Source organism: Notamacropus eugenii, chromosome 6, assembly GCF_028372415.1.
Source record: "Notamacropus eugenii isolate mMacEug1 chromosome 6, mMacEug1.pri_v2, whole genome shotgun sequence".
NCBI lineage: Eukaryota > Metazoa > Chordata > Mammalia > Diprotodontia > Macropodidae > Notamacropus > Notamacropus eugenii.
Window position 1 is genome coordinate 209,014,025 of NC_092877.1, and position 26,975 is coordinate 209,040,999.

The window sequence follows — 26,975 nt, forward strand, 5'->3', positions numbered from 1 at the left end:
TTTTGCTTAGATATTGATTTAATATCATTAGACCATTTACTCTTTGCTCCAACCAGATGCTGAGAAGAACTTGGCAGTACTCATGAAGGACACAGTCCCTAGGTGAACCAGTATTTACCTAGAATGAAACACAAGTTTAATATTTCATCTGAATATCTTATTGGATTTTTTTTTTGTGTAGAGAAAACACCTAAGCATATTTAGGAAAATAAGCAGAACTTCAACAACAAAAACAAATTTGGAATAATACGCTAATTTCCTATTCTATCTTGGTTGTATCAGTCCCTTGTTTAAATATCTAATTTGGATTCAAATAATAAATGGGAAGTTCCTTTTCATAAAGGATCAAAAGGTGCAAATAGAGTAGGACCCTGTTATAATGCAGCTTATTATTTCGATATTTTAGACACAAGTGTCTTTACCTCTGAGGTCTAGGATTCCCCTCTGCATTGTGCTGTCCTCCCTTGCCCCCACATAAATTGATGGGGGTTGCATGATCTTACGGCTCAGGACATGTTTACAGATACAGCATCTGAAGACCCTGGAGAATATATTTTTACTAAGAGTTCCTTGCCTATGGGCAGATTTATCCTTAGGTAACAAGAACATGGCCAAAGAAATGTATAGTGCAGGAACTTCAGATTAAGATGGCAACATAAAAGGTCTTGGGAAAATCTAGTGCTGTCATAAACACCCAAGCAAAAATCTAAAAGGGTACTAGATCAAACAACGATCAAGAAGACCAAAGAAAAACCTGGCAAGCTCCTCTCCCCTATCTAGTACTGCATAAGCAGATGATATAGATGTTCAGAACAGGCTTACATCAGAGGAGGTAGAAGCCAGCAGAAACTCTGGTAAACAGAGCCTTAATCCTGTGGGGTCTCTGAGCAGGAATGCCCAATAGTGCAAAGAACATTAACCCAGTGTGGACCTTATTGTGCAAAGATGTGTCCAAGGCCAGCAGGTTCTGTATTCATAAAAACACTGTGGGGAGAGGGGGTGGACACTGGAAGCTAGTTAAACCTCTATTAAATGAGGCTTATAGTATACAGGAACATTCAAAAGAAAGTGAAAACAACTTGGGCTCCCATGAAAAGGATTTGAAAACATCAGGATCTTAAAACTGGCCTGTCAGAGCAGTAGCCAGAATCAGAGCCAACCACTAACAGGTTACATAGGGAGACTGGCCCACCAGTGCATGCCTCAGAGCATTTGTAGCCATGGAAGGAGAAAGGGCCAGATCAATCAGTAGTCACATGATGAGATGACTTGTAGGAAGACTGACACCAACATAATCATATCTGATTGGGACCTATCATTACCACAACAAGGAACAGAATCAGTTCCTGATTGTTAATTGGATAAGGAGAAAGAAATAGTGACCGACTAAGGTTAACACTCATGTTGGACCACCAGGAGACACAGACAAAAATCAGGGATTGTGGAAGGAGGCAAGGTCAAGTTCCAGTCTATCTACAGCTACAGTGGTAGAGGCAAACAGACTACTGAGGGGAGGACACCAAAGGCAGCTCAGCCAAGCCATCTAAGATTGCAGAAAGGGGTAGGGCCTGGCTCAGCACAAGGTCCTAGCTCAAGACTAAAGTTGGAGACATGAGTGAACAGAGGAAAACTCCAAATACATGAATACTACAACTCTACAGTAAATTTAGTTAGAGGCCCCTCAAAAGGAATGGCTTGGCCACAGGACTCTAAAGAGTGGGCCAGAAGAAACAAAGCAAGAGAGAAAAATGAAATTAGAGCTTGTGAGGAAATAGTTGGAAGGAGAAAAAAGAGCTTCAAATGGAAGAGTTGGAAAGTTTGTACACCATCCAAATACCCTTTTATGGAGCAATACCACCACTAGGCATAATGCCCAAAGAGATTAAAGATAGAAAGATTTATAGCTGCACTTTTTGCTGAAAACAAAAAAGAACTAGAAACAAAGCAATTACTTATCAATTGGCAAATGGTTGAACAAATTACAATATACACATACAATAGATTATTATTATGTTGAAATAAATGTCCAAAAGGACAGATTCAGAGCCCCAGGCACATGAACTGATTCATAAAAAGTCCCACTGAACTCTGACCTGGTGAGATGACGACTGGTATGGTGTATTCACTTCCTAGTACAACAATTTAGGAAGGACACAGATAAGGTGGAATGTCCAGAGGACAGCAACCAGAATATTAAAAGTCTAGGAGCATCAGCTGAAGGAACTAGAGAGAGAAGATCCAGGGAGGAATGGATAGCTATATTCAAGTATTTGAAGGACTATCACCTAAAAGAAGGGCTAAGCTTGTTTTGGGGGGCCCAAGAGTAGAAATAGGAGCTATAGGTAGAAATTACAAAGAAATAGATTGAGACCTGATGTCTGGGAGAACTTCCTAATAAGTAGAACCATTTGTAGATAGAATGGTCTGCTTCAGGAGGTAATGGATTACCTCTTATTGGTGATCTTTAAATAGAGGCTGGATAACCACTTTTTGGGTAAAGGGTGGGTTAGAGGGTCACTGAGGGCTTGTCCCAACTCTACAATTCTGTGATCCAACAACAGGTTAGCATCTAACATTAGCTAGAGACATTATCTAAGTTCTTGTTCATTTTAGAAATGGAAGGGTGAAGGAATAAGGATTTTTAAAGCTCTTACTATATGCTAGGCACTGTGCAAAGTGCTTATTTTAAAAAAATAAATATTTCTTTTGATTCCTCCCCCAAAAAACCCAACCCTGTGAGGTAGGTGCGATTATTGCCACCATTTTGTGGTCTAGGGAACTGAAGTAAGTGGAAGTTAAGTGATTTGCCCAGGGTCACATAGCTAGTAAGTGTCTGAGAGCAGGTTTTAACTCAGGTCCTTCTGATTCCAGGCTCAGTGCTTTATCTACTGAGACATCCCTTTATTCATTAGGAACAAAATAAACAAACAAAAAAATCTGACTCTTGGTTTTCATCAGTTTAATCCCTATAAGAATGTAGAGGAGGCATGGCTGGTACGTTACAATATACCATTCAAAGAAAGCTAAACAGTGGCAGACCATATTTATGGTGTTCTTTCTACTTTATATATTCTTTTGTCAGCACCATGACCAGGGGCAGGGTGGCAGTGGTAAAGGAACAAGTAATACCTTGCTTAAAAGGACCATAACTAGGAAAAGTGATAGAGCTATCTATCTATCTCGGCTGGGTTAAAGATCCCATAAGTGTATATGGGAACGTTGTGTAGCCAGTAGTTCTAAGGAGGAGGAAGAGTAGTTTCTGCTGTCAGTAGTTATAGGACTGGTCTCTACTATAGAGCATTTTGATAGATTCAGGATTGGTAAGCTTCTAGGCTGTGGGAAGGGTAGAGCTGCTTTCTTAGAATTTTATGGGAGACTTGTCTGATGAGGGCATACCTTGTATATCTAGTCAAGAATGGAAACTTGTAGGAATATAGTCAATGAAGATGTGGGCCATGTCTTTATTTTTCCTCATCTGCTTACTGTAATGTCATTATGCTTGGTTCTTCCCTAATGACAAGACAAGGCAGGACAAAGCAAGGAAACAAGCAGAGTTAACAAGCAATTAAGCACTTACTATGTTCTAGGTGGCTAGGTGGCTCAGTGGATAGTACACTGGACCTGGAGTCAGGAAGACTTAAGTTCAAATCTGACCTCAGATAATTACTAGCTACGTGTCCCTGGGCAAGTCACTTAACCTCTGTCAGCCTTAATCCACTAGAGAAAGAAATGAAAAATCTCCATTATCTTTGCCAAGAAAACCCCATGGACATTATGGACATTTATACATACATACATATATATATATATATATATATATAAAAGTTCAACTGGAAGTTGTAATAACAGAAACAATCTTGTTCAATGACCCTCAGTGATAAATATAAAGGCACAAAACAGGCTAATACATGCTTGCCGAAAGTATTATTTGCTTAATGGGAGAGACCTAGTTAGAATCCTGGTCAAAGTGAGATTCCTATGGATAGCAAGTTCATACAGGTGCTCCTACTTGCAGAAGATGTTGTGTGTTGACTACATCAAGCCCTAAGACATTGCAGAACCTCCTGGAAGAGGAGGCTGACCTGTTACTTAAATGAGTTTGGATTTTCCCCCGAGATTAACAAGGAAAGTCTATTTCCCAAATTTCAAGTTCATCCAACAGTATGCATAATTGAGCAAATAATACAGATGGTAAATGAAATGAGATCCATGCAGAATTGAGAAGGAAGAGATTAGATTGAATTGTCTTCAAAAAACCGTAAAGGGGCAGCAGAGCCAAGATGGCCAAGTAGGACAGACCTGTAGAAGTTCTCCCCCCACAGCCCATAAAATACCTGTAAAAAAATGACTCTAAGCAAATTCTAGAGCAGAAGAAATCACAAAACAACAAAGTGAAAGAGATTTCCAGCCCAAGACAGCCTGAAAGGATGACAGGAAAGGTCTATTGCACCAGGCTCTGAGCGGAGCACAGCCCAGCCTTGGCCACATGGTGTGGCATGGACAGGACTGGAACAGGGCACAGATTCACTGGTAGCAGCTGCGGTTCCCAGATTTCTCAACCCACAAATGTCAAAGACAGCTTCAAAGGTCAGTGAGAAAGCTCTTTCACCTGGGTGAGAAGGGAGTAGGGTTGGGCCCTACCCCTGACCCCAGCCACTTCAGTGGCAGTGTCCATTTTTGGCCTAAAGACCCTGGGGAAATTGAGCTGTTGATCTGAATCTCAGCCCTGAGTAGCAGTCCTAGGATAAGTAAGAGCACTGATGTGGTGGAGCTGGTGGAAGCTTTGGAGAGGATCCTGGACAGAAAAGTTTGTGGTTGCACCCAGACCAGAGCACAGGCCAAGAGAGGAGTAGACTCTTGTCCCTTGATTATGCCACTTTGGAGGAACTGAGAACTTATAGGTCCCTAGAGTATACCCTCCTCTTGACAAAGAACTCAAAAGTCAAGTAACTGGTGGGGGAAATGCCCAAAAAAGGGAAAAAAATTAAGACTATAGAAGGTTACTTTCTTGGTGAACAGGTATTTTCTTCCACCCTTTCAAATGAGGAAGAAAAATGCATATCATCAGAGAAGACATCAAAGTCAAGGCTTCTGCATCCAAAACCTCCAAAATAAATATGCATTGCTCTCAAGCCATAGCAGAACTCAAAAAGGATTTTGAAAATCAAGGAAGAGAGGTGGAGGAAAAATTGGGAAGGGAAATGAGAGCGATGCAAGAAGATCATGAAAAGCAAGTCAACAGCTTGCTAAAGAAGACCCAAAAAATGCTGAAGAAAATAACACATTAAAAATTAGACTATCTCAAATAGCAAAAGAGATCCAAAAAACCAATGAGAACACTTTAAAAAGCAGAATTAGCCAAATGGAAAAGAAGGTTCAAAAGCTACTGAAGAAAATAGTTCTTTAAAAATTAGAAAGCAAATGACTTTATGAGAAACCAAGAAATTACAAAAAAAAAAAAAAAAAACCCAAAAGAGTGAAAAAATAGAAGACAATGTGAAATGTCTCATTGGAAAAACCACAGACCTGGAAAATTGATCCAGGAGAGACAATTTAAAAATTATGGGACTACCTGAAAGCCATGATCAAAAAAAGAGCCTAGATATCATCTTTCATTACATTATCAAGGAAAACTTCTCTGACATTCTAGAACCAGCGGGTAAAGTAAATATTGAAAGAATCCACCTATCACCTCCTGAAAGAGATCTGAAAAGAAAAACTCCTAAGAATATTGTAGCCAAATTCCAGAGTTCCCAGGTCAAGGAGAAAATATTGCAAGCAGCCAGAAAGAAACAATTCAAGTATTGTGGAAATACAATCAGAATAACACAGGATCTGGCAGCTTCTACATTAAGGGGTCAATGGTCTTGGAATATGATATTCCAGAAGTCAAAGAAACTAGGATTAAAACCAAGAATCACCTACCCAGAAAAACTGAGTATAATACTTCAGGAAGAAAAAATGATCATTCAGTGAAATAGAGGACTTTCAAGCATTCTTGATGAAAAGACCAGAGCTGAATAGAAAATTTGACTTTCAAACACAAGTATGAAGAGAAGCATGAAAAGGTAAACAGGAAAAAAAAATCATAAGGGACTTACTAAAGTTGAACTGTTTACATTCCTACATGGAAAGATAATATTTGTAACTCTTGAAATTTTTCTCAATATTTGGGTAGTTGGAGGGATTATACACACACATACATGTATATATATATATATATATATATATACACACACACACACACACACACACACACACACACACACACACACACACACATATGGAGAGACAGAGAGAGAGAGAGAGAGAGAATGCACAGGGTGAATTGAATAGGAAAGGATGATATCTAAAAAAATAAAATTAAGGGGTGAGAGAGGAATATATTGGGAGGAGAAAGGGAGAAATGGAATAAGGCAAATTATCTCTCATAAAAGAGGCAAGAAAAAGCTTTTTCAATGAAGGGGGAAACATTCGGTTTAAGGAATGAATAACATGTACATTCAATTTGGTATGAAAATCTATCTTCCACTACAGGAAAGTAGGGGAAAAGAGGATAAGTGGGGTGGGGGGGAATGGTAGAAAAGAGGGCAAATGGGAGGAGGGAACAATTAGAAGTAAATACCTTAGGGGAGGAACAAGGTCAAAAGAGAGAATAGAATAAATAGGGGGCAGGAAAGAATGGAAGGAAATATAATTAGTCTTTCACAACATGACCATTATGGAAGTCTTTTGCAAAACTACACATTTATGGCCTATATTGAATTGCTTGCCTTCTAAGTGGAAATGAATGGGGAGGAAGGAAGGGAGAGAAGTTGGAACTCAAAATTTTAGTAACGAATGTTGAGAATTGTTTTTGCATGCAACTGAGAAATAAGAAATACAGGTAATGGGGTATATATAGTATTCCTAGCTTTAAAATATTTTCCATCAGACCTTACCAAATCCCAAAATTTTTATTCATGCATCTTCTATACCTACTGTTCCCACTTCCTCTCTTTTCATTTCCTTCTCAGTTCTTTTCAATTTCTCTTCTGACTTCATCATTCAACTAAAACTTCTTTCTCCAAGGTAAGCACGAATACTTACATGGCCAAATCTCATGGTCCCTTCTCAATCCTTAACCCTCTTGTCCTCTCTGCACCATTTGTCACCATTGACCACTTTTTTTGGTACTGGACACTCCCTCCTATTTGTGCTTTCATAACACTGCTTATCTCTTGTTTCTTTTTCTAGTCTACTCCTCAATATCTTTTACTGATTCACTGCTCACATTATGTTCCTTAACTGTGTGTCCACCAAATCCCGTTTTTGAGATTTCTTTTCTCTATGCACTTTCTTATTTGGTAGCCTCATTAGTTTATATGGGTTTCATTATTATTTCTATGAAAATTATTTTCAGACCTGTATATCCAACCCTAATCTCTCCAGAGATGTGTACTTCTCCAACTACCTTTCGGACATTTCAGACTGAATGTCTTATAGGCATCTCAGTTTCATCATATCCAAAACAAAATTGATTCTTTCCTCCCAAACTTACCAAGATCACTCCTCTCTTTCCTTATTAGGATACACCTCATTTTCCGGAGCTAAGGTCCAGCGAGCAAATTGTGCCCAGAACTTGGCATAACAACAGTCCTTTGTGCATAACCTCTGGATGAACTCTGCTGCAGCTAAATCACAGAACTGGCTCAAACCAGGCCCAGGTGGTCCCTGAACTTTGGCAGGCACTTGTAGGAACCACATTCTGATCATGAAAACCTGCTATGAATAGATTTCGTTTGTCATTAGACAAACTTGCCACATTGTTCCTACTACATCTTACTGCTGCTATTATACCTCACTGCTTCGTTCTTTGTCTTGCCACCTCTATATACATCCAGGCTTAGCCTCACTGCATTGGATCTCCTCAGTCCTAGACCAGCACATGTGCCTAATTTACCTCCTCCAATGGAATAAAGAAGGGTTTTTGCCTATAACCCCTGTGAGCTCTTTGGTATTTTATTTTTCAGAGTTGATAGCATAAAGCTTTTTGCTACAGACAACCTCTGTGGGCTCTTTGGTAATTTATTTTCTAGACTTGACATTCTGAATTTCCCTATATCAAGGATACTACCATCACTTAAGATTAAAGCCTCAGTTTTATTTTTAACTCCTCACTCTGTATCTGTATGATGCACCATGTATCCAATTTGTTGCTAAATTTTGGTGTTTCTACTTCCACAACCTGGCTTATCTCTGTCCCTCTATCTCCATGCCCATGCCCTTGCTATTCACAGTTGAGGTTTTCATCACCTCTTGTCTGGATTAGAACTATAGACTTTTGATTGATCTCCATGTCTTAGGTCTCTCCCCACTCCAATGAATCTTCCAGAGAGCTGCTAAAGTGATTTTCCTAAAGTGTGGGTCTGACCATGTCATTCTCTGTTGCTGTGGAAGTCATTCAGTTATTTCAGTCATGTCTGACCCCATTTAGGGTTTTCTCGGCAAATATACTGGAGTGGTTTGCCATTTCCTTCTTCAACTCATTTTGCAGATGAGGACACTAAGGCAAACGGAGAGAGGTGACTTGCTTACGGTCACATAGGTAATAACTGTCTGAGGGCAGATTTGACCTGAGATTCTATCTACTATTCCACCTAGCTATCCCTCCCTTACACAACTCCAATTACTCCCCATTGCCCTTAGGATAAAGGCTTTTAAAACCCTTCACAACCAAGGTTCATTGTATATAATTTCCCTTTTCATACTCTGCATTCTATGCAGATTGGCATTCTTTTCTCATACATTACATTCCATCTCCCATCTCCATGCCATCGCACTGATCTTCCCAATGCTTAGAATATACTCCCTTCTAATCTCTGCTTTTTAGTAGTCCTTTCTTCCTTCCAAATTCATGTAAAATACCACCTTTCGCATAAAACTTCTCCTGACTTTCACCAGACACTAGTGCCCTGTCCCCCCCCCCCCCCATTAACTTGCATTTATTTTGTATGTGATTTTAAATGTACATATTGTTTTCACTGTCCCTCCAAAGGAGTTAAGTTCCTTTTGGTCAAGGACTGTTTCATATTGTCTTTGTACCTCTTAGCATAGTGCTTGGTATATACTCAGTGCTTAATTAATGCTTATTGATTGAGTGAGATCACAACAAATGAAAAAGAAATTAAGAAAATGAAACTTTTCTACAAGGAGTATACTGACATAACAAAACGTAAAGTAAATTGATACACACACACACACACACACACACACACACATACAATATTCAGATGGAGAAAATAGGAAATAGGTAAGCTAAAAAAAATGGACAACCAATGATCTGCTTTCTACAAAAGAAAAAGATACCAACTCCAAATGGATTCACCAATGAATTCTATCAAACATTCAAAGAAAAGATGAGACCCAGAGTCCCAGAAGCTCAGAAAAAGTGACTATTTAGTTCAGCCATACCTGAAAAATAAACACATCTCTGATAGTAGTCATTCAGTTTATTCTTAAAAATCTCCAGTGAGGGGGTTAACCATTACCTCCTGAGATAGTATACTTTTTGACAGCTCTAAATTCTTTTCCTTAAATCAAGTTGAATCTTTCTCCTTATAACTTCTACCCATTGCTCCTTATTCTGCCCATTGGGACCAATTAGAACAAATCTAGTTCTCCTCACCTAGGACAATCCTTTAAAAAATCTGAAGATGGCTCTCATGTCCTGCCTAAGTCTTCCTATATAACCTAAATTTTTCAAAAATAGAGTAAGATAATACTCTTTTGCTCTTTCAGTAAGGGAAATATGGTTCTGATAGTCAAGTTTCAAAAGGATGAGACTGTAGATTACAACTATAGGAAAATATCAGTAATGAATATTGGAGTAAAAATATTAAATAAAATATAACATTTTATTTGAAAATATTAGCCAGTATGACATGGTAGGGTTTATGCCAGGAATGCAAAGAGGTGTCAGTATTAGGAAAATGGTATTCTTATTAGTTTGTCTCCTCATCTATCTTTGGCAATATTGTAATAAAGTGACTACAAATTAATTTATGATTATTTGAAATTGGGGGAGATGGGATATATTATTCACTTCTGCCTCCCTCAGTTGGAGCAAGGGCAATAAGTTTCAAGTAAGTTACCAATGGGTCATAGATTAATAGGACAAGACCCCTTTCGATTCAAAATTGAGACCTTCCTTGGAAAGGGGACTTCATTTCCATAAAGCTTCAGAGCTAGATAGGTTGGAAAGTTAAAAAAAAAAGTTATTACCTCATCCTTATGTGAGGATCTGAAGGGAAGGTATGGAACCAGAAAGGATATCACTAAGACGTATTTGGCCTAATGTGACCAGAAGTAGTAGTTGGGATTCAAGACACAAGGTCTTTTTTCTTCCCTGCTCCTCTTCTATTTTAGAATATGAAGTAGTATGGAGTATTGTGGTTCCTCAGTTTTTCTGTAGGGTAGAAGGCTATGCTTTGGGGAAACTGAGGTGCTACCAGCATATTTTTTTTCTTTCATTTTCTATTTTTTGACTCTCTGCTAGGACCTGGGAAGTCTATGTGGCCTCATGTCACAGTAGGCCTGTTTCTTTTCTCAGAATAATTATGTTTTATGTTTTAAAAATTATTTTGGGAGTTCTATCTTCACCTTATAAGCCATCTTTGATAGATATATCTGTATCTCTCCCTATAGTCATGTACTTTATTGGTTTTAGCTTGTACTTGGCTTAGAAATTCATCCTTGAAGTAAAAATTTCCCTTATGCCTTCGTATTGCTGACAGTCGTCATTAAACACCTTTTTATCTCTCAAACTAAATTGCATTTTTTTGGTGGTATTCCATTTTTCAGGAACTCTGTTGGCCTGGAAGATCATGAGAGTATATCCAAGTTTTAGATATGAAGGCTCAGTAAAATATAGCGGAAGGTTTAGGTATAGAATTTAATGGACATTCTCTTCTTTCCTTTTCTGAATAACATAATAAATCATATCAAGAAATAATGCTATGAAAACCCTTTTAGTGAAACAGATGCAGAAAAAAGATTGATAAAACACAAGATTTTTTTTAAATCTATAAAAATGATTGTAATGGGAGGATTTTTTTTCTTTACATGTTAACAAGTATTATTTGAAAACAAGAGTAGGCTCATCCAGAATGCAGTCGGAGATGCTTTCCCAAAAAGGACAGGCACAAGACAAGACTTCCTGCTCTCACCCCTCCTGTTGCACACAATTGTAGAAATTCTAGTTATAGCAATAAGACTTGACAAATAAATAAATGGAATAAGCATAGGCAAAAAAATTACTAAGCTATCTTTGCAGCATCCTGTTTTACTGTAAATAAGTTGCTCTTTATTATAGATCTCTTCTTCTCATACTCTCTGTCTTCTTACACTCATGAATGTCTGAGGACACTCTGAATCAGCAATCCTGAATTGTTTTCTCTCATGCCCCCAGCACACTGAGCCAAGAGGAAGAAAAGACAGCTATTTCTCAGTGCCCCATCCAGATATTCCCACTTCTGTAATCACTCAGAAACTTTTCTTCCTTTGAGATTCATTCCATCTGTGTATATAACCATATTCAGATCTCAGTTGCTATCGTTGGCCAACCTTGGTTTATTCTCACTACTTTTTTCAAGGAAATTATCACCTGGGGCACCACCTTCATCACATCTCCAACGCTGCCCTTCTATTTGGGGAATTCAATATAAATGTTGTCTTCTCATAAAATTTAGCCCCTCAATCCATCCATTTCCTCTGCACCTGTGTGCTAAACCTTCATACCACCCCAGTCAAACAGAGGAAAAGTTATATGCTTGATCTCCAACATCCATCATTGGGTTACCTTGATACAAAACTCTGCTGTTCCTCTCTCAGATCATTACCTATCATGCCTCCATGTCATTTTTCTAACTCCTCCTAAACCTATTTTTCATTTTTATTATGACATCCATTCACGACCCTTCTATTATCTTTCCCAGAGTAGAACAAAGGGGAATCTACTTGATTGAGAAGATAAAGAAGAGTGAAAGAATTAAATAATCAGATAAAACCAGGAAAAATGACACGCAAAATTCCATATCATTCATTATGACCAGATGGTATTTATACCATGGATGCAAGGATGGTTCAACATTAGGAAAATGATGAACATAATTACAGTCAAAACCAAAGCATTCCAAGCAACACAATCATCCTAATAGTTATGGGAAAAAGACTTTGACAAAATACAGTACTTTTTTTCATGCTAAAACAACTACAAAGTATAGGCTTAGAGGGATTTTTTTTTTTAATATAAAAGCATCTATTTAACACCAAACATATGCAATGGGGATATACTACAATCTTTTCCAATAAACATGTGAGTGAAGCAAGGATATAAATTCTTCCAACTTTTATTTGAAATTATTCTTGAAATGCTAGCAACAGCAGTAACACAAAAGAAAGAAATCAAACTCATAAAGATAGATGAAGAGGATATAAAATTATTACTAATTGCTGATGATATGATAGCAAACATGGAGCATGCTAAGGAATCAGCAAGGATATTGATTAAAACAATAGCTGTAGCAAAATTGCAGGCTACAAAATAAATTCTCAAAGAGCAACAGAATTTTTTATATAATAAAGCAAAAATAGAAAAAGAAATCTTGTCCCAAATACAAAATGCACAAGATATCTGGGGACTGATCTACCAAAGCACACAAAGGGCTTGTATAGATTCACTTACAAAGTGTTCCTTAAAGAAATAAAGAATAGTGAGAAGGAATGAGTGAACCTTACTCTCATCAGATTTGGCTTAAGGAGGGTATAATGTATACAATCAATGATGTATTTTATTCTACAGGAAAGTGGGGGGGAAGGGGAAAAGAGAGGGGATGGCAAAAGGGAGGGAAGATTGGGGAAGTGGATAGTCAGTAGCAAACACTTGAAAAGGGACAGGGTCAAAGGAGAACATAGAATAAGTAGGGAGTGAGATAGGATGGAGAGAAATATAGTTAGTGTTTCACAACATGACTATTATGGAGGTGGTTTGCATAACTACACAGGTATAACCTATAGTGAATTGCTTGCTTTCACAATGTGGGTGGGTGGGGAGGGAAGAAGAAAGAGAATTTGGAACTCAAAGTTTTAAAAACAAATGTTAGAAAATTGTTTTTACATGCAATTGGGAAATAAGATATACAGGCAGTGGGGTATAAAAAATCTATCTTGCCCTTCAAGAAAGTAAAGGGGAAGGGGATAAGGGGAGGGGGATGACAAAAGGGAGGGTAGACTAGGGGAAGGGCTAATCAGAATAAATGCCATCTGGGGGGAATGGGGAGAAAATTTGGCACTCAAAATAAAAAAAAGTTTCCACAAAATCTTGTGGAAATGAATGGTGAAAACTAAAAATAAATAAATAAATTTAAATCTGAAAAAAAGAAATAAAGAATAACTTAAATAGCAGGAGTAATATTCAGTTCTCATAGCTAAGCAATGACAATATAATAAAAATACCAATACTACCAAAATTAATTTTATACCTTTAATGCTACGCCAATCAAATTACCAGGGAGATATGTTATAGAACTTGATAAAATAATAGCCAAATTAATTTGGAAGAATAAAAAGATCTAGGATAGCAAGTGAAAAGATTTAAAGAAGTAGAGATGGAGGTGGAACAGCACTTCTAGAACTCAAACTGTATTATAAAGCAGTAGCTGTCAAAATTGTCTCATTTTTTCTTTTTATTCTTTGTCCATGCAGAAACTTTTCAGCTTCATGTAATCAAGGTTAACTACTTTATCTTTTGTATTTGCCTGTAGTTTTTTAAATTAAGACTAAATCTCTGATCTATTGCTGTGAGAAAGATATGATCTGTTTCTCTTCTAATTTTTTATAATATGATCTTTAATATTAAGTTTGAGAATTCATATACAATGTATTATGAAATGTGGTGTACTGTGTTGTCCTAATCTAAACCTAAGTTCTGCCAGAATGCTCTGTAGTTTTCCCAAGTAATTTTTATAAAATAAGGAATAAAAAGGAAGTGGTTGAATGAGAAAAAATCTTGGTATCAAATTTCTCCGATAAGAGTTTGGTATCCAAGATACATAAACAATTAATAAATATATGAATATCAATGACATTATATATGCACACTAATATCTCTATGGCCAATAACCATTCTCCAGTAGAAAGACATGTGATCACAGAACATGAACAAACAGCTCCCAAAAGAAGAATTGCAAAGCATTAACAACTCCATGAGAGCATGCTCCAAATCACTAATAGTAAGAGAAATGCAAATCAAAACAACCCTGAATCTTATCTTACACAGTGTGAAGTGGCAAAGATGACAAAAATGACAAGATTCAATGTTAGAGGGTTTGGGGAATAAGAGACACACTAATTGTTGGTGGAGCTGTGAAATAGCTTAATCATTTGGGAAAGGAACTTGGAATTAAGCAAATAAAGTGACTAGAATGTTCATATCCTTTGAAAGAGTGAGTCTATTACTGGGTTTATACCCCAAGGAAGCTATCAATAAGTATAAAGTCCCATATATACCAGAAAACAACTTTGAAAGATATCAAAACAATGACCAAATGCATTTCCAGAGGAGTTATGATGAAACTTGTACCCACATTTTGACAGAGAGGTGATGAACTCAAAAGTATAGACTGAGATATTGGGTGGGGGAAGAGGGTAGGGTGGGCAGTATCACCAATACAAAAATTTCTTTTGTTTGATCATACGCATTTGTTTAAAAACTTTTCTTCCTTGTCTTTTCAGCCTTTTGGGAAAGAAGGTAGATTTTAGTTAATTTAAGTAATTAATAATTAAGAAAAAGAGACACAAGGACCTTCAATGGTAATGTGACTCCTTGCTGGAGTTGGCTGTCAGTTTCACCCACTCTGCTCTGTGAGGGGCTCTCTGTGGCTAAAAGAGGTCAGAGGTTCCCCTCAGTGGTGGTTACACAGCTGAGGTAGGGGAGACACCAACTCTCCTGAGTTTTAGTTTGCACCCGATCCTGTTTTGTGCTCCCTTCTGTGCTTGAGTTGAGACTTTGGCTCTAGAGTTTCTGTGTCCATACTGCATGACCAGTCCTATGGGAAGCATGAATCAAATATTCCATGAGAATTGAATTATTACATTCCTTTGCCTCATCAATGGAGTTCTCAAATTGTTTGTTGCTTATAGCTCCTGGATCCAGATTGACCCAATGTCTGGGAACACATAAAGGATTTAGGAAAGCAGCAAGCTTAAAACTACATAGTAGATGTTTTATATATTTTATTATGCACTGTATTCTCTTGGTATTAAGTATTGCTGTTTTAGTAATTGACTCTACACAGAGTAAAAATGTATTTCACTTTCCAATTTGTGTGTTTGCTTCTGCTGAGAAACAACTCTGTTGTGCCAAGGCTGTGTAAGTGACAATCACTGAACATGACATTCAGGGGAGCTGGGTGGAGACATAGTGGTAAATTCTAATTGGTGTATCCCAAAATAGACATATTCCTACCAATGAGTGGCATCTACCCTGTAGGGAGGGGGTGGAACTAAAGTATAGGTTTTAAACTCTCTAGCAACCATAGAAAGTTTAGCACTTAACACTTTTGCCTCACTGGTTTATGTATTGACAATGGATGTCACATGAATATGTATTGACATAGGGTAAGTAGGGGGCTTTCCAGTGAATAGCTATCGATGTCAATTGGTTAAACTTGTATGATATCCTGTACGTATTTGGTAGGGCTCAGAGCCAAAAGTGAGTTTGTTGTCATTGCAACATGGAGGCTTGATTATGTCTTGTAAGAATGTTGTAGGACATTTCATTCAGCAGTTAGTGAGCTGACCTGGATTACCTCCAAATTTTTTCTGGCTCAGGGATTTTATTTTATTCAGTGCTATAGTATCTCAGTGAGAATGATAGCTATAAATAATGGCGGGTTCATCTTTTTCAGCTTAATTAGGAAACTAGAAAAGACATTTGAAAACAGAACCAAACTAGAGAATTGGGGGTCATAGTGTTTGGATTTTTTTTTTTTTTGCAAGTGTGACTTGAACATTTATATAAGTGCTTCAAGGCAATTGCACTGGTTGTCTCAAACTTTTGGGAAGCAGCATAGACTGAACAGAGTTAGAATACATAGGGTCTAGTCCTGACTGTGTTATAATCTGGGTGTCTAGGATGGGGCCCACCTGGGTAGGGAGGGGAGTTTCTCCCTGGGAGACCCTTACACAGAGGATATCACAGATCCAGGGAGAAAAGAAGGGCTTAGGCCTCATTCAGTCCAGCCATTTTATTAATGAGAAATCTGAGTCCCAAGGAGATTAGGTGACTTGCCTAATTAGTGTCAAAGCTGACATTTGAACCAACCTCTCCAGAATGTAAGTCCAATTAAAGAATGGATGTTACTAGGCCTTTAAATATTGAATTTAGCCTAGCAGAATTTTCTCTCAGAGAGCACTGAGTAACAAAGAGTAGACTAATTCCTCTTATCAGATTAGAGGAATAAGAGGATTGATAGAGCCAGTAGACAGTTTCTCAGGATATTTTGGTAATTTATCTTGGCCTTCACAACTGTGAATGCAGCTGATCTTACATACGATGAGATAATAGGAGAAATCAAATACCCAGATTGAATCTCAGCTGTACTTTATTGTATTTGTAAACCCAAAACTGTGTAAAGTGAGTACAAGCAAAACAAAGCTGTCTGGGATTCCTATATAGTACTTAGGTATGTCTAAAGAAGGTTTTAAACATAACACAAGAACTTTTTTATTCTCTTTAGGAATAATTTCCGAACAAACAATGAGTATTAATGTTCTTGTTATTTAATCAAGGGTTATCAAATATTCCCAGATGTTTCAAAGAGTATTCCAAACAAAAGAGTAAGAAATTTAGTAAAAATGAGAATGCAGTTTTCAAGAGAAATTTAATAGAATAAACACTTACAAATAATATTAATTTTAATAAGTTTCTATTGGAGATAATATGAATTACACATGATAAATTTTTTTAAAAAAATATTTTCACCCTACATTATGCACATGAGCCAGGTATAAATTTGAGTTACATTTACAAAGGCATTTATATTTTTTAATTATACATATAATAATATAAATACATTATAATATAATCATATATATTAATATAATATTCTATATTACACAGAATATAGAATAATATTATTATATTATATAATGATATTATTACAATTGTATAATATGCAATAATATAGTGATGAATTATAATTTATTTATAATATATTACAAGTAATATATTACATAACTAAGATATATTATATATAAAATATATACTATATAATTAAATATACATTTGAAAATGTAGTAATATATAAATGTGTGTGTGCATGTATGTATGTATGTATATCCTGATTCCCAAACCTCCAAACTATTTAAATCTCTTTGAGTCTCTACTGGCTCTTTGGGCTCTTGTGTATCTTTTCAGGCTCTGCACTCACTTTCGGTGGTTCTGACTTCCATCTTTGAGAGAGAAAGTGAAAGATGTCAATCCCTACTTCAGATTACTGAAGGGAAAGACTCTTGGAAGAAGCCGCTATGAGAGGAGCTGGCAGTCTCCATCATGTTGACTTCTTGCCACAGTTTTAGATCTCTATCAATGAGGAAAGACACCCATACCAATGGGCTTTGGGATTTAGTTTCCATGTACAAACTTGAGAGGCAGAGATTAGTGGAAAGTTTGAGTTGTTGGACTTGAGAGTCAAGAATTCAAGTTCTGCTTCTGACATTTACAAACTATGAACAAGGCAGTTCACCTGAATTTCAGCCCTCTAAATTTACAAGTTATATCATTGGTGTATGCAAACTTCAAGGCTGCTACTTCCTAGGTGACTGGCTCATTCATTTGTGTGACTATATTCACTTTCAAAAATTTACAAAAGAGAAATGCTTTTCTTCACTAAGCAGAAGTAATATAAAACCTAAAGCTGCAAAGACAGCACAACACACGTTTAGAGGAAGAAATGGTCTATCAATTCATTCATGTGTATAAAATCAATAATTGATGTAGCTATGCACAATGCCAAAGAGAAAAGTGAAAGTTATTTTAAAATTCAAAATGCCTTTTAAATATTTCTATCCTGAATATGAATGAAACAAAGTTTTATTAGCAGAAGGGACAATCCATGCTTATGTATAATAAGTGGGGTGGAACATCCTTAACGATGATGAACCAATGACATTACTCCTACAGGAAGCTAATTTACTTTTCTTCTCCAAATGACTTATCCTAGTTTCTCCTTAAGCTTTTTCCCAGTAAATACTAAAGACATTTGAGACATTGATAAGCAAATAACCCCCTATAGATATATGTATATATGTAAACATATATAAATAGATATTTACATATAGTATACAAGTTGTGTATGTATATTAAATTATGCATATATACTATGTGTATGTATGTGCACATGAATATGAATATATTATAGGTCAGGTCTAAGTTCAGCAGTCCAGGAGATGTAAGGTTTGAAATATCATAAACTCTAGTGGACCATAAAATACAATTAAAAGTCAGCAAGAACTAAGCAATAAAAGAACATCATTCCAGCCATTCCTTCCAAAACCTCTCTTTTCCTAGGAGCCGCGTCAGGAGGATAGTGTCAAATTTTGGCTCCTTTTGAGGACTCTTGGTGAAGGACAACCCCTCCTTCTAAGAGACTGGGTGATGACAACCCTTTATCTTTAGCCCGGGAATCAAAATTACTATCAAGTTCCACAAAGAATTCCCTTTCTTCCAAGAGAACTCCCACTCATCATTATTATAAAAAAGTTCATTCCCCTCTTACACATTTTCTAAAAAAAAATTTCCAATTAAATGTAAATTTTTTAACATTGATTTTTTTTAAATTTTGAATTCCAAATTCTCTCCCTCTCCCTCATTGAGACAAGCAATTTGATTTAGGTTATACATATGCAGTCATGCAAAACATATTTCTATATTTGTCAGGTTGCTAAAGAAAGTAGACAAAAAAACCAAACAAATGAAAAATGAAGTTTTTAAGGAAGTATGCTTTGATCTGCATTCAGACTCCCTATCAATTTTGCTCGTAGTAGATAGCATTTTTCATCATGAGTCTTTCAGAATTGTCTTTGATCATTTTTTTTTGCTAAGAATAGCTAAGTCATTCACAGCTGATCATTGTACAATATTGCTTGTACTGTGTACAATGTTCTCCTGGTTCTGGATTTTTATTCTTTGACCTCCTAAACCTTGTCTGGGAAGGAGCTGTCCAAACTATCCCAGAGGAAAAGAAACCTGTCAATTAAAGGGCACTTGAACTATTTTCCCTGATTGTATAGAACTCTGTGAAGGAGCAGACACTTTAAGGCTCAGTTATCTCTGCAAAGAAGATGTAATAAGAAAGGGCTACAGAGGAGCAATTGAGACTACATTCAAAAAGGTTCATTCTGATCAGGCAGGACTCTTAAAGGCACATCCATGAAACCTCTGGAGTAAAGAACCCTCCTACTTCTTGGAGTAGTGCTGATTTTTACAAAGATATCATCTCTGGGAGATGATACCAAACTTCAGTAATCAAGAGTATGATGAGGAAGCTGTTGTCAATTACAATATTTCATGGTACCAGTTGACTGTGGATGGAAAGATGGAAAACACAGTGAATGAAATAGTGACAATTCTGACCTTGGATCTTTTTCTTTTTTTTACAGTAACGTGGTTACTCTCATCAGAGGTGATGAAACAAAACAGAATAGGCCAAATGGTAAAAGAGGCACAAAAATCCACTGCAGAGAAGGACTCCCTAAAGGCAGAATTGGCCAAATGTAAAAAAAGATGTACAAAAATTCACTGAAGAGAGATGTGTTCTGTAAGGGACTTGATAATGGCTGCCCCCATAATATAATTAAGTGGTTCAGCAATCTAGGGCAAACTTTTTGTCTTGCAACTCAGGAAGGAAAATACAAGCAATTTGCCACTCACAGTCAGTTTGAAAATTATGTGGCATCATGACACACTGATTAGCAGAAGGGGAAGCATTAAGTATAGAGGAATGGTTCTTGGTTAAGGGAATAATATGGTCATATCATCATGTCCTTCAAGTCCACATTGATAACGGACCTATTTCCCAATCTTTGCTGACTTTTTGAAGGCATCAAGCTGGTTGTTCACTTTATAGTGAGGCATATAATACCTCTAATGGACACTAAGATGTCCCTCAAGCAGTCATATGCAATAGTAGGCATCAGTAAAATTTCTCCGTTGTTACCAATCCCAAAGTAGGGAGTCTTTTTGGCATAATTATTTTTCTCTTGGTCCCAGAACACTCGGCTAAACCCATATTCCCTCTCCAATCAGTATCAATAAAAATGTTGTCTTCTCTATTCCTTAAGGCTACCTCACAAACCAGTCAGCTTGGCCTCACTAGTAAGACTTGTGATAAGCTTTCTTTAGGATGTTCCTAGACTGGATCAATGGCCACTGAGGTCCAGAAGCCTATCCTATTCTCATAATGTACAGGACTAGCAGTAAACCAAGTAAAACAACAGCTAGGTCTTCATAGACAGCAGTCCAATGGTCTAGCAGAGGAGACAGAGCATCCAAAAGAAGGAAACAAGTATTCATTAAGTGCTTACCATGGGCCAGGTACTGCACTAAAGGCTTTATAAATATGATCCTATTTGATCTTTACAACAACTCCATGAGGTTGGAGCCTTTATTAATCTCCATTTTATATTTAAAGAAACAGAAGGAGTGAGAGGTTAAATGACTAGCTCAGGGTCACAATAGTAAGCCTCTTGGATTGAGATTTGAACTCAGGTCTTCCTGATTCCAGGACTAATATTCTACTCACTGAACCACCTAGATGCGTACGTTGAGTTAGTGCCTGGAGGGTCGAGCTTCTGGTGATTTCACAATTTATTCAGGAAGGGCACTATTGAAATCTGAAGTGTCCAGGTGAATGCAATCTTGACTGTAGCATTTCCATTTAAGGCTTCTCTGCCCTGTCCATCTTGTTACTGGATTCATCTTGCATTACCCAGCTAACAGTAGGCAACAGGATGAAAGAGCATACATGGTATGTTCCTATGTCATCATTCACTAGCAACCAGAGCCCAACAACACATAGGCATTAGTTTTTCAAATATACTATAATGAATGATTGCTTCAGGAAGCTTAAGGCTTATGGTTATCCCTGGTTATCCTGGGTGCCTACCAAAGGCTTTACTTAGTTTTGTCATTATTGACAGAGACTGCTGAGAACACGAGGCATCAGAAGACCTTAAGGATCCATGGGGAGACTGCTAGGTTTGCTTTAGATCATCTAAGATTAAAACCTGTTCTGGCCCCCATTCAGAAGAAGCACAATTGCAAGTAAGTTGATAAATAGAGGCCATAAAAATTAGATGAGAATATGGATTCTCCTTAACTCAAAAAGTCCAGTAACACTCTTGGTTTTCTTTTTAGTCTCAGGGGTAGCAAGTATTAGACCCAGCGAATAGAATTCTGGACCTAGGGATAGGAAGTCCTGAGTTCAAGTCTTCAGACATTTTCTAGCTCTGTGACCCCTGGCAACCACCCTTAACCTGAGTTTCTTCAAATGAGTTAATATTTGTGAAATACTTTGCAAACTTTAAAGTAAAATAAATACTAGTTGTTATCATCGTCATCTAAATCCAAAACAAGCTGAGTTCTCCCCTTCAAATAAATGCATTCTCCAAAACTTAGTTGAGAGGGTTGGACCCTGAATTTTTTTTCTTAGGGTCAGTTTCCTATACTTTATTTCTCAGAAGAGCCATGATTTGATCTAGGATCTCATTCAGCATAGCTTTATCTAACCCAATTAACATTATGTGACAATATAACGATGAACATCACAAAGCAGGGACTCTTTCACCTACCAATTATCTCCATACTAAACTGTGGCAACATGAAGGAGAATTTAAATGAGCCTTCCCAAATAAAAGCAAACTGCTCCTGTTTGGTCTCATTTCAGAAAGGAGATGATATTGATATCAATAACCCCACAGTGCTAACTCAGAGCGTGTGTTATCTGGCCCATGATGCTTGACAAGGTCAAGAATAGTTGCAGCAGAAAGCATAACAACTTTATTCAGTACTCGATAATCCATGCTAGGTCCTGGGTCTGTAGATACTGTTTGTGTCTGTAAGTTACCAGATACCATTTGCCTTCTTCACTCGCCATTTGTTGTTGTTCAGTCTTTAAATTGTGCCCGACTCTTCATGATCCCATATGAGATTTTCTTGGCAAAGATATTAGAATAGTTTGCCATTTTCCTCTGCATTGGATTAAGGTTTGAGTAGTTAAGTGACTTGCCCAGAGCACATAGCTAGTGTTCAAGGCCAAGGTTGAACTTGGGTCTTTCTAACTCCCGACCCAGTGCTCTATCCACTGAGCCATCTAGCTGCTTCACTGGCTAAACAAGGGTATTACACAGTCAATTTGTATAATGAAGTACTTCATCTTCATCTAATTAGTAAGAAGGAAATGTCTTTGACACACTTCCCCTCTTCAATCTCTCATCTCATATTGTTTAATATTCACTACATGAGATGGTTTAGGCATCTACAAAGGCTTCCATTTAGTTCTGCCCATAATAACTATCATAGAAACTAACATATGCACCCATCTAGGTACTGAGTTCCAAGAACTCATAATATCCATGCCTACAACACATTCTCCTGGGCAGCCACCACAATTAGGATCAAAACAGGGCATCTTCTACTCACCTTCACTTCTCTTAGTCGTCTTTCCCATCCCACCCAAAAAATCCCTCCCAAATAAAACAGAAATATCTCTGGTATAATAGTAGCCTGGTTAACCATAGCTAACAACTCCTCATATTTAGTGACTCCATTTCCTTTCTAAGCCACAGTAACTCAGGCACATGGTCCCTGGTCTCCCCATTCAGTCCTGCAGTTAAAGCCATTCTAGCCTCAGGGAAGCCTTGGCCCTTACCCTAGTGACTGATTTCAACAGTTCCTCAAATCTGGATATAAAAACTTAGATGTCTGAACAATCCAGTATTGGGGAATAACTAGGTGAGGAAGGTGAATGACCAGGTGGAATGGAGAAGCAACCAAAAAGGAGAGAGGCTTTCAGAAATATCCTAAATTTTGCCAGAGATAAAATATTGTTACTGCCTTTGTCCCAGGTATCCTAAATATAATTTCACTGTTATCTTCATGGGCTCATAATCAATCTTATCTACCTCATATATTAAAAGTCATACCAAAACTCCTTTTGATAGAAAGTATAATCATCATAATCCTTTGCCCACCTAACATGGCAGTGATTATTGTATCTTTTCCAATCATCTTTCAGAACCTTTCCAGCTTATTTATCTGAACAGCTGTTGGAGTCACTCCAAATCTCCCACTTAAACTCCACCAACTGACCTGCTTAGCCCTGTATAGGGGTCTGGAGATGCAGGCCATAGCTAAAATAGGACACCATTGAGATGGAGTTCTGCCTGAAAGGCAGGATCTAATTGCATCCTAAGTAGACTTGTCATGGGAAAAGAAATGAATCCAATCCACCATTTCCATATCTTTAAAAAAAATGTCATCACTTCCCTTGCTGTTCTCTTTTGGAGGAAATGACTATAGAGAGAATTATTCTTTGCAGGGCCAAGTATAAAAAAAACTCCCTAATTTATCCATCAAAAAAAAAAAAAAGATAAGGAGCAATGTCCATAATATGCCTCAAATTAATTCAACTATTTTGTAAGAGCAGAATATCTGTAAAATTTCCCAGTTGTTAAGATTCTGCAACTGACAAATATTTTTAGCTGCTTGCATTAATCCACGCCCTCGGTAGAGTCATTGTTCTAAGGATACACTGACCTGCTATTTATGTTTAACTGTCCAAAGGTCTTAATGTTAAAGACATGCCCACCCTTTGATTAGGGAAAACAAAATTTATGCTTTCTGACAGCTAGACTTTAGAAATCCATAGAGAATAAGCTGCATGGAAGATGCTTCTATGTATATATGCATATATTTATATGACAGAAATACCATTTCTCCATCATTTATAGTTTCTAACCATCTGAAGTCAGGCAATTGAGTAGGAGTAGTCACTCCTGTGAATGTCAAGTAGATATCAAAAGATCATCACCAAGATTGAAACGTAATACACAAGAAGATATTTTGAGCCAAGGAAAAATCACTTTGAATTCCTAAAAGGGTTAAAAAATTTTTAAGGGTTAAAAACTTTTCCTGGTTGTCCCAGAGACACACTACACAATACTAGCTAACATGAGAATGGGAAGGGGAGTGGGTGTGCCACTTCCCTTAAAACCCACACCAATGAATGAAAAACATTTATTAAGGAGTTACATAATGTCTAAAACTGTGCTAGGTACAAATAGAAAAAATGGTCCCTTTTCTTAATGATCTCATATTCTAATTTGAGGAAACAACACACAAAGAAGGTTCAGCTTCTGGGCAGTTGTAAAGGGCAAGTAATAGAGAACATAGTACTGGTAGAGCAAGCAGCAAGGCAGATGAAAAAGTCTCATGGACCTTGGTTAGTAATGGCAGGACATGTGGTCCTCAAATGTTGACTATTAGGAAGGGGGTAGTAGACTAAGTAGTAGAGTAAATTAGGGCTCCAGGATTACTTCTTGCAAAAAGCAGATATGGAGAGATTTTGGAATCTAGGAGAAGAAGAAAGGGGAAAACGAGATAAGTACTTATATAGTGCCTACCACATGCCAGGCACTGTGCTGAGTACTTTACAAATATTATCTTACAAGATACCTTGAGAAGTAAGCTTTATTATTACTCCAGTGTAGACTTGAGAAAACTGAGGCAAACAAAATTTAAGAGACTTGCCCAGAGTCTTACAGCTAGTAAGTGTCTTATGCCATGTTTGAACTTAGGGGCCCCTGACTCCAGGCCTAGCATTCTATCTATTGTGTCAGCTAGCCACCATTGTTAGTTAGAGAATCTAGCTGACAGTCAGTACTCAGGAGTGCCTGGTTGGAACTGGGTAATGGATGTTGGGGTTAAGGAGATAATGAAGTTGGTTGATCTTGTTTAATTGTCATTCAGTTTTCTTCTTTCAGAAAAAGAGCAAAGGAGAAAAGAATGGTGAATATAGAGAGGGCTTTTAAGATGAAATGGGTGTCATGTAAGGGAGAAGGAGCTCACTCATGACAGATAGCCTCTATTTTCTCTGCAAAATGGAAGCAAGGACATCTGCTAAAAGTAGAAGTGGGCAAAGTTGGCATTGGAAATTTGCGAAGAGGAAAGAAGACTTGTAACAGCTTCTGAGGTTAATGAGATAGAGTTGACCATGAGCTAAATGTTTTGCCTTGTAGCAATGAGGGTGGCTGAAGTAGTTGTGAAGCAATAAGTCATGGGAGCTGAGGGAGTTGATGAACTGTGCTGTCAGGGAGATGAACTAGGAGAGCAATAAATCACAGAAATAAAAACTGGAATATAGCTGGATGGAATGAATCTCAGAGTAAGAAAGTTTTCTGAGAAATGGTATCAGGGACACATTCATTAGACATAATTCTAATTCGTTCCCTGCTTCCCACTGGTGTTGCAGCATTCTTTTACAGATTTCTTTTGTATATTAGAGGTGGCATGTGCCTCCTCTGCATTAGTATGGCTAATTTCCACTATCAGTTCCTCTTTCTTCCAATAGATGGATCTCATTTCTTCTCTCTAGGAGACCAACTCTCTGGTTATCATAGGAAAACTGACAGGGTTAAGGGAAAAGGGGAAGGGAATAAACATTTATATAATGTTTACTATGTGCCAGGGGTGTATGGGGGTATTTAAGGAGGACTGGCATCTCTGGTGAGAGGGCTTGCTGAGTCCTTTTCAGGGCTATTCATCCATCTTTGGAGTCTACCTGCCACTCAAATCTAATCTGTAGCTTCAAGAAGCTGTAGCATGTGCAGCAGCTCCATCTCAGTAAAACTAACAGGCCTCAAAACCGTCACTGAGTTAGAGGGCTATCTACTCCAAGCATGTGGAGACTTTTCTGAGTGGGATGGGAGGCTAAGAACATTTTGTTCCAACAGCCATGAAACTGCTGTGGAATCCTTAGACCTTGGTCAAACATTAAAGCTGCCAAGGCCATCCACCACTGCATCCTGGGCCATCTCCAGTCATCCAGACTTTTGTCTTGCCATTGGACTCTGAGCAACTCTGCCTCACTTAGATTCAATTCCAATGCAAGTCAAGACATTACCTGTGATGTCATTGGTCCTCTTTGGAAATGAAGGATGGACAACAACACAACACTGTGTTAACACACTGTGTTAAGCCTTTTACAAATATTGTCATTTATTCTCACAACAACCCTGTAACGTAGGGGCTCTTATTATTCTCACTTTACAGTTGAGTAAGCTGAATCAAACAGTTAAGTGATTTACTCAAGGTCACATAGTTCAGGTATCCTGGTCTCCAGGCTTAGTGCTATATCCATTGCACTACTACCTGCCCTAAAATTCTTTCATTCCTCTAGGCTAGATAGCTCTGACTTTTTGAAGCCTATTCATTTTCACCAGTCTCTATAAAAAGAGATATTTTGGCTGTGAGGATGCTTCCTTTGTGAATTTCTTGAACAATTCTGTTTTCTACCCTGGGTTGACTTTTTTCAGTGAGTCTATCCTGTTTATTTCCCCCCACCTCACTATGTCTCGGGCAGTTTCCCTCCCATTGACGCTTGGGATTTAAACGAATAGGGCACTGCACCTTTCTTTCTGCTTACCTTTTTCTTTTCTTCCTTTCAGGTAACTGAGCCGAATTTGCCAAAACTGAGGAGAGGAGCAAATCCTATTACCGAAAATGGGCATTCCAGTCTGAAAGTCAAAGATTTGTGTCCTAAAAAGATAAAGATACTTAACAAAGACACAAAAACAAAGACTTGTCCTTACTCTCTAGTAGGGAAAACTATCATGTAATAGGGTTGTCCCTATGCACCATAGATGATGGGCAAGTC

The 26,975-nt window shown here is 37.6% G+C and overlaps 1 long non-coding RNA gene across 1 annotated transcript; it reads right to left on the reverse strand.

Moving 5' to 3' along the window:
• On the reverse strand, positions 1-26,857 carry LOC140512652 (uncharacterized). The gene is made up of 2 exons (XR_011969867.1): positions 26,745-26,857; positions 1-118 (listed from the first exon to the last, which is right to left on the reverse strand). It is a non-coding gene; the product is annotated as an uncharacterized lncRNA (long non-coding RNA).
• Positions 26,858-26,975: the final 118 nt, after the last annotated feature.